Here is an 8,478-nt window from a genome sequence, read left to right as displayed (position 1 = left end):
TTTGCTGTGGTCACTGGTAAGCACAAAATATATTAAGGGATATGACACGGATGTTTTTATATCCAAGTTAATCTGTGGCTCTACAAAATCCAAGGCAAGGAATTTTAAGCTGAGAAGCTAGAGAGGAACTAATATAAATATAAACTAATATAAAAGGGGCCTGGTATTTAGACCTTTTGCCTTAGTTAAAGGACAGCACGAAGTTCTGCTTCTAGCTTCAATTAAGACCACAAAAGTGACTTAGGTTTCCTTCTGGTTACCAGCCATTGTTTTATGGTAACTGTCATCTGTTTTTTTTGGGGCGCTCTCTTTCTTTCTTCCTGTTCCTCTGAAAGCAGAGAAAATAAAAAGGGGTTTTCTCCATCAGTATCATCACACTGAGTCATCATTGTTATCAGACTGAATTAAGGAAATACTGTATTTAGCATAATAGACATGGGTATAACTCATGTACCTTACCTAAAATTATTTAGGAAGGAATAGGAATCAAAACCATCTTGAATTTAGAGAACTAATCTTCAGGGATATTCTTTACAAGTGATAATTCTGGATAAAACAAAGTAGAAGAGGAATATAAACCTTTCTGCTTGTTTATTTGTTTATAAACAGAATTGTTAGCTATTTTGTATACTAAACACAAGGATTGAACACTGTTTTCTTTCCCCTACAGATATATTTCTTTACCCTATTTGAAGGAAGCAATTTAATATACTAAATCAAACAAATAAACAAACAAACAAAAATCAACATACCAAATCTAAGCAAAATATATCAGTAAGGAAAGGGGTGTGGGGACAGTAAAATAAACAGAAAAACAACCTAAATACAAGATGATTTGAAACCTGATTTCTCTGTATGTGTGTGTGACAGGTAATAAAGGAAACGTAAAAAAAATAACAATAGTGAGAAAATAGGCCGCAAATTTGAAAGTCAGGAGACTGGATATTAGAGTAGAGAGAAACTAATGATAAAGCTTTGGGTGGGACAGTCTCATCATTAGAGACTCATTTCTCTCTCATCTCAGCTCCTGATATAAAATCCACTGAACTGGATCTTGGAAACTGTAAAGCTGATTGCTGAATTTGTTTGGGAAAAACGAGCTCTGTAGTTATTGCTGCTCAGTCTCACTCTTTCCCACTCTGTCTTGCTCACTCACTGAGTCCATAGTTGGAACACAGGAAAAACATTTCTCAGCTAGCATGAGATTGTATTTTTGCTAGCTTTTGACATTTCCATGGTCTGTGGTCACAGCGGAATTTTCTCCATAAAGTGATATCATCTCCACATGACTAAACCAGAACTGAGAATCGGGCTCAGGAAGAAAAACAGCTAAACATCCCTGACCACAGCCTTGAGTCAGGAAAGGAGGTGACCTGAGACAACCAAACAAGGGGAGCAGGTGGAGGGGGAAAAGACTCACAACTGGAGAATAAATGAGTTGATTCAGATAGTTTGTGTGACCTCTAGTGGCCTTTGCTGCCTTCTGTGCCTCCGCACCTTCAGTTTATGGAAGTCACCTGGACCTATCGATGTAGCAGCATATTTACAGAGATGCTAGATACTGTTAGGTTTCTGTTGCAGACGTGCCAGTGAGCCAGAGGCTGAGGCTAGATTTGACTACACTTTTTTCCTTAAATAAACACATCAAAAAAATCTATTTTTAATTTAAATAAACATAGCAACTTCCCCTTTCCCCAAACAACCTCTCCCAATGTTTAAGATTGGAAGGGACTTCAGTAGGTGGTCTAGTCCAACCCCCTGCTCTGAGCAGGATCAGCTGCAGCAGGTTGCACAGATCTTTATCCAGTTGGGTTTTGAGTACCTCAAAGGATGGAGAATCCACAGCCTCTCTGGACAATCTGTACCAGTATTAAATCACTCTCACAGGAAAAAAAAAAAAGTGTTTTGTTTTGTTTTTTAATGTTTATACCAAGTAACTCTAACTGATAAATGCAAAGATATTTAAGAATATGAAGATACAACACACAAAGCAGAAGCAAATTAAAAGATTTAAAAACTCACCTCTCCCACATATTTTTTTAGTGTGTATTTTCTTTCTCTCTTTCTCTCACTCCAGCAATTTCCAGGGCCTCTGAGCTGTAGCACACTCCATACAACCCTCACTCTGTGTGTGTTTGACTTGGCTACGGTTTTGCTTCCTATTGCTCTCAGGAGCCTCCTCATCTCTGTTTCTACTGGATGCTTGCAGCTTGCTCCTTCTCTCACTCCCTGATGTCCCCTCACACCCTGTGGCACCCCTTACTTCCATAGGCACTGCTGTTCCTAGACAAGCACAATCATCTCACCGTCAATCTCCAGAAGGGATCCAAAATGTAACAACAAGGAGAAGTTAAAGAGGTGCTCTTCTTCCCTGCTGTTTAGCGCCCCCGCCCCCTTTTTTTTTTTTTTTTTTTTTTTTTAATGAAACATAATATATATAACGTACTGCAGGAGAAGAACAAATAAACCAGATACCTTTCACCACTTCTGTGTTTGCTGAATGTAAAGTATAGTTGGTAAACATTATTGCTAGCTTTCCAGTATGCTGGTATGCTTAAATTAAGCTGGGATTTTTTCCAAAACTCCCCATGAAAACAATGTATTAATCCAAACCAGAATGGTTCTCTTACAGGGTTATTGCTGGATTTTGTTGCAAGCAGCAGATGGTAGGACGACGTACCTAGTAGGGTATACACAGACAACCGATGTAACAAAGGTATATTCTTCATTGCTCTTCATAGAATAATGACATTTTAATTGGTCTATCAAAAAATTTAGATGTTAATAGAATTAGTTTTGTAGCTCTTTTACCCTTCCTGTTACTGTCTTGGCCTTATTTTACAGATAACCAAAGATGAACATAAAGATCATGACATATTATCACATATATATTATCATATACACTTATTTTGGATTTTATATTACAGTAAAAGCTTGAGTTACTTGACTAAAGAAACACATAAAATCTGTAAGAATAACAAACTTATATTCATTTTTTTTATCATTTTTTTTAATGTTGTTTCTAATGACAGAGTCTGCCTCTGTTAATGAAAAAATGAAAGATTTAATTCCCCAGTGTACGTCACTATGTTACCAACCCTGTTTGACTTTAAATAATGAGGGGGAGAGTAGGATCAGACTGAAATACCATCAGAAAATCTGAGGTGAATTTGGTTTTCCTATATGTGTGAGCAGGATCATTTCCTGTACCCAGCAACATATCTGAAAATATGAAGTCTTTAGCAGTCACATAAAACATACATGACATGAAAAAAAACAACCCCACCTTCCTCCTAATCATTAAAATATACTTCAAACCACCAGCTGTTGAACTGGCCTGGATATTTTCAGCCACAATGGGTATTAGTTTTGACCCTTTTGGCCTTTTGATTTAATAATTTTGCAGTATTATTGAATTCTGATATTCAGGTGTCTGGAAAGAGATGACTGATGCTGAGCTGATGTTGTTCAGTCTGAGCAGATGGCATACATTGTGTATGGGAAGAAGAAGCTGGTATTCCTTGTTAGTTGTGTTTGCACTGTGTTGCAATTAAATAAACACAGTAAAAACATACACCTAGTTTTCCATTGTTTTCTTTTCCTAAAGAAAGAGCTGATTCCTCACCTGTTTGTGAGAGATAAGCCATAATGTATTTTTAACATACAGTTTTTATCTCTGCTCAGCAATAAAGATGGTTTATAAACGATATCTCTGCCATAAGGTAAGCAAAGATAATAGAGCTGATTTGTACATGGCATATGGGCACTTGGATCCAATTTATCTTCTTTTTTATTTTTTGGATTTACTTAATACTTCTGTTCTGTTTGTTGAGAGTTTAATCCAAAAATGAATCTTAAAGACATCTCTTCAAATTGTGCATTGCTCCTGTTAGTAATAAATTGTAATGCAGACATATGCTAAACTGTCCCCAATATAATCTTAAGAAAGACAAAACTAACATAGCTCTAGCCAGTTATTGACTTAATTCTACAGTGTGAAACTTTAGCATCTGCATTTAATATACTTTTAATGAAAGTATACTTTTAATTTAATATACTTTTAATGAAAATATGCAGTACAAAAACAGCTTTTGATATTTAATAATTTATCTAATGGAGGAACTTTTTTTCCCATTATATTAGTATTAACAATGCATTTTTTTAATTATGTAATTTTTCTTAAAAATCATTACTCTTTAAGACAGAAGAATAAAATTAAATTAGCATACTTCAAAGAAATATACAAAATAACTTAGTTGGTCTACTTTCTTCCTAACTTCTCTAAGAGGTGCTGACATCCAAACCCATGATTTCAAAATCTTCATCAATTTGTTTCCAGCCCTGGAATAACCTAAAATCTCTCTTGGGAATGAGTGTGACTACCATGTTTTCTTCAGATGTCTAGAAGCAGTGTTCTGGTTAAGCTCCCAATATTCATATGAGTTCTAAAACTAAAGGCTACAGACATTGAAATACTTACAGTTTTTAAAATACTTACAGTCATTTAAAATGTCATGACACTCAGGTATCTGTGACATGACATTACTGTAGGAAAATTTAATGAAAAATCCTCTTGTTCTTACATATATGTTGTATGAGTAATAGATATTATTAAACCGATTCCATATGAAACACATCTTGAAACTACACAGTAGAAAAGGAGAATCTGAGGATATCAGAACAATCAGTTTAACTTCAATTAACTCAAATATTGTCAGCAATCAAATCAGCTATTTGTAAGCACTTGGGGAAAACATGATGACAAATATTGGTCAACTTTGACCATCAAGCACAAACTTTGACAAGGCAATCTAATTTCTGTCTATATTGTTGTAGCTGTCGATACAGATGGAGAAGCAGCACAATTCACATAATTTGTTTTCTGTGAAACTTATGTCTCAAGTGACATTTTCATCAACAAATTAGGGAAATAATATAATACAACTGCAAGGAAGATGCAAAACTGGTTCCAGAGAAGTGTTATCTGCAACTCACATTGTGCAAAGTGAGATGAAGTGGCAGAATGGGAACTGTCACAAATGTAGTGATGCTTTATATTCTTCATATTCATATTAATGACATGCAGACAACTCCAAGATGGTTCAGAAGGTTCAGGACATTTGAGTTCAGGAGCTTTTTACAGGCAGTAAAACTTTTTCAAACTGAACATAGGATAAACACATTAAATGAATATTAACAAATAGCCAACTGACGCAATATTAACTTACATGTTCTACAGGGACTCAGAAATGAAATTTCTGAAATGCAGTAAGAAATCTAATCATTTAAAAATATGTTTCATAAAAATGAAAGCAAATTGTTTTACAAGCTTCTATTAGGGACTGATATAGCTAAAGAGCAACATGTCTGACATCCATACCAGAAAACAAGGTATATGTAAAAAATAGAACTAATAGTGGAAATAATATACGTGGGAAGTATAATTACTGAAAAATTGAGTTTGGGGTCCCACAGAGCTATCCAAGGTCTTTCAAAGAGCACTTAATATGTGAATAAAGTAGATCTGTTCTATGAGCAGAGAATGTTTTCACAAGCTGAGCTGGTGTCAACAGTGTAAATACTGTTGTACAAAGGAAAATGCCAAAAATGCAACAGCTGTAAGTGTTATGTATTTGTTTATATTTTATTAGCACTGGTAGTATCGCAATATTGTATATAGTTTTGTTGTGATACGCTTGGAAAAAAAAAAAAAAGAAAAAGAAAAATGCTTGGACAGTCATCAGAAAGGAAAAGTGAAAAAGTAGATCTTAGAAGCATGAAATGTAATAAATGATTACAGGATCTAGTCTTTCTTAGTCAAGAAGTAAATGACAAAGGTTAAAAAAAGTAATAGTTTTTTTTTAAATCCAAAAAGCTCTACAAAGACAAATAATAAATGCTGTTTTGTTCTCCATATCCAGGATTAGTAGGCTAAGGAATAATGGATTAAAGTTTCAACAAAGATTTAGACAAGGTGTTGGGAAAATTTAACTAAAGTCTAGATGTGATTATCCAGTACATGGTATTTATCAATAAATATAATTCATTGAACAGACATCTATCTGGAATGTTTATGACGTAGGAGAGAGAGAAGGATTAAAGGGCTTAGCACATCCTCTCCAGACTTATTTTCTATGATTCAATAATTATATCTATATGTTTGAAGTTCTGTTTCAAGAATTTTAATCTAAGCACCTAATCTCAATAGTTGTACAGTAGTTCAGTTGTTGCTCTAATTATAACACTTCCATCAAAAGATCTTTTTTTTTTTCTCATTGGAAAATGCCATTTCAATGCTTGCTGGGAATTGCTACAGTCTTCCTCAAAGGCTAGTATGGTCAACATTTATCCTAGGCCATTATCATTCCAAAGTGTTGATTAATGTCATGTCTGGTCTCGGTTAAGAGTTGGTAATGAATGGCAGGCATTTTTCCATCTGTAAACCTGAATCAAGTATGTTTTCCCCTTTTACAAGCTGATATAAAATGTAAGGTTTTGTACATAGAGACACTTTACATTGGAATGTACACATTTAGTCATCAAATGGGGAAAAGAGCAGCTGACTAGTAAAAGAGATCAAGAGATGTTAATAGGCAATTCTAGAACAGGTGAGTTTGCATTTCCAAAGAATCAAAAAACAGTCTATAATTTAATAGGAAGAATGTCAAAACTATCTCTTAGATCCTTACAGATGAATAAGCTTTAGGGAAGAGAAAATTATTCCAGTAGGGAAGCCTTAGAGGGTCCCAAGAACTGGTTACCTTGAAGAGTTACTAGCGAAAGATTTACACCACCCTGCCCCACACCCCCTCCCAAAAAAAAAAAAAAAAGCAAACAAGCAAAGCTCAGAATAGCTGTGGCAGGTAACACTCCACTCCTATACAGTGGGGTAGGTGTGCTGCTCTGCTCCTGTACTTGGCGTAAGTCTTGCTCAGCCTTGTGAACTACAGCAGGCCTCAATGTGAAGAAATCTGGACTTGAATACAAAGCAATCACTTTATCCAATAAATATGGCACTGCATCTCTTTCCTCTCCATAATCAAAGGAAAAGTCATCTTGACACCATTCCTCTGTTATCTACGGAGTGCAGTGGAGCCTGACTTCTCGCCTTGCTCCCTTTAACACCTGTTTATATGATACAGGCCTTGAATCCCATTCTCCCTGTAAGTGGTACTAATTGACAAGAATACAACTAAGTGCTGAGGGGCGGGGGACTGCACAGCCTGATTCCTAAACAAATTGGCAAACACCTGAATTATGGAAAATTACCGACCAAAAGACAATGGTCTCATAATCCTATAAATAGCTATCCCAAGCAAGAACTCTGAGCTCTCCAAGGACTGCATCAGGCTGCATTCTCAATCTCCCCCTGAACTGAGATGCCTCTCAGGATACCCCTGGAGGGAAGTGCATTTCATGGCTGAATCCTTGAGGAAAAAGCTCGTCCACAAGCACCGATGAGGAAGTAGGGTGAGTAATTCACTAGTGTGCATTTTACAAGCATGCAACTGGATTTGAAACACCCCTCTACATTCCCCCTTGCCCCTCCCCCCAAGGACCCTGCAGTAATTCTTGAATGAACCTTACCATTCACAAATCTTTAACTAAGTCACTGTTTCTATCATAGCAAATTCCTTTAGACCACTGTGTTAAATGACTAATGCTTAGATACTGATTAAGTGCTGTTAAAATCATGCAATCTAACTTTGTTATCTGCTATAAAGATATATAATAAATCCTTAATTGCTGCTACATGAGTTGTGTAAATCTAATTCTACAACAGTGGCTTAGAGAGCATATTTGATTGTCCGGTAGGAGGCCTTTAGAAAGTAGTTATGCAGTAAGACAGAGATCCATTTTGATGTGAACAAGTCTCCAGCTAAATACAGGCAATAAACATCAAATCTGACGGTTAGTATAATTCAATCCAGTGCAATGTCCTTTTGTAATCTGTCCTTTATAAGCATCTATAACATTGTTCTATATTTTAGAGGTTTAAATACATTATATTTACATTTTACCATAACCTGATATGGCCATTAAAATGCACATAGTCAAGTCAATCTACATCAGCAGATGTGGTAAGCCTTAAAGCTGTGTTTCTATCAAGTTCTCAGCTTCCATAAATATTGATGCACAAAATTCATAAGGTAAATATATATGTGTATATATACACAAATATGCATATCTATTCTTCCATGTAAACCGCCTGGTTAGGAAACTATATCATGAGAATAAGACAGAAATAAAGGTTTTCCAATAATAACTGTCACTATAGTGAGCAGGACAAGTGAAACTTGAAGATCCTGAAGGGATTGTTCAAGTGCTGTAGCCAAGGTAGTTTGTGTTCCAGCTGACAAGCCACATGAATCATGTTCTAAAAACATGCAAGAATAAGTGTTTTGAAAGTACCATCAAAGAGAGGGGTTCACTTTACTGAATAGATAAGAGAAAAAGAGCAAGGTTCAAGGAGTAGGT

This window comes from Anser anser, assembly GCF_964211835.1.
Source record: "Anser anser genome assembly, chromosome: 5".
In the NCBI taxonomy this organism is placed as follows: Eukaryota; Metazoa; Chordata; class Aves; order Anseriformes; family Anatidae; genus Anser; species Anser anser.
Note: the sequence above shows the minus strand (reverse complement) of the source record.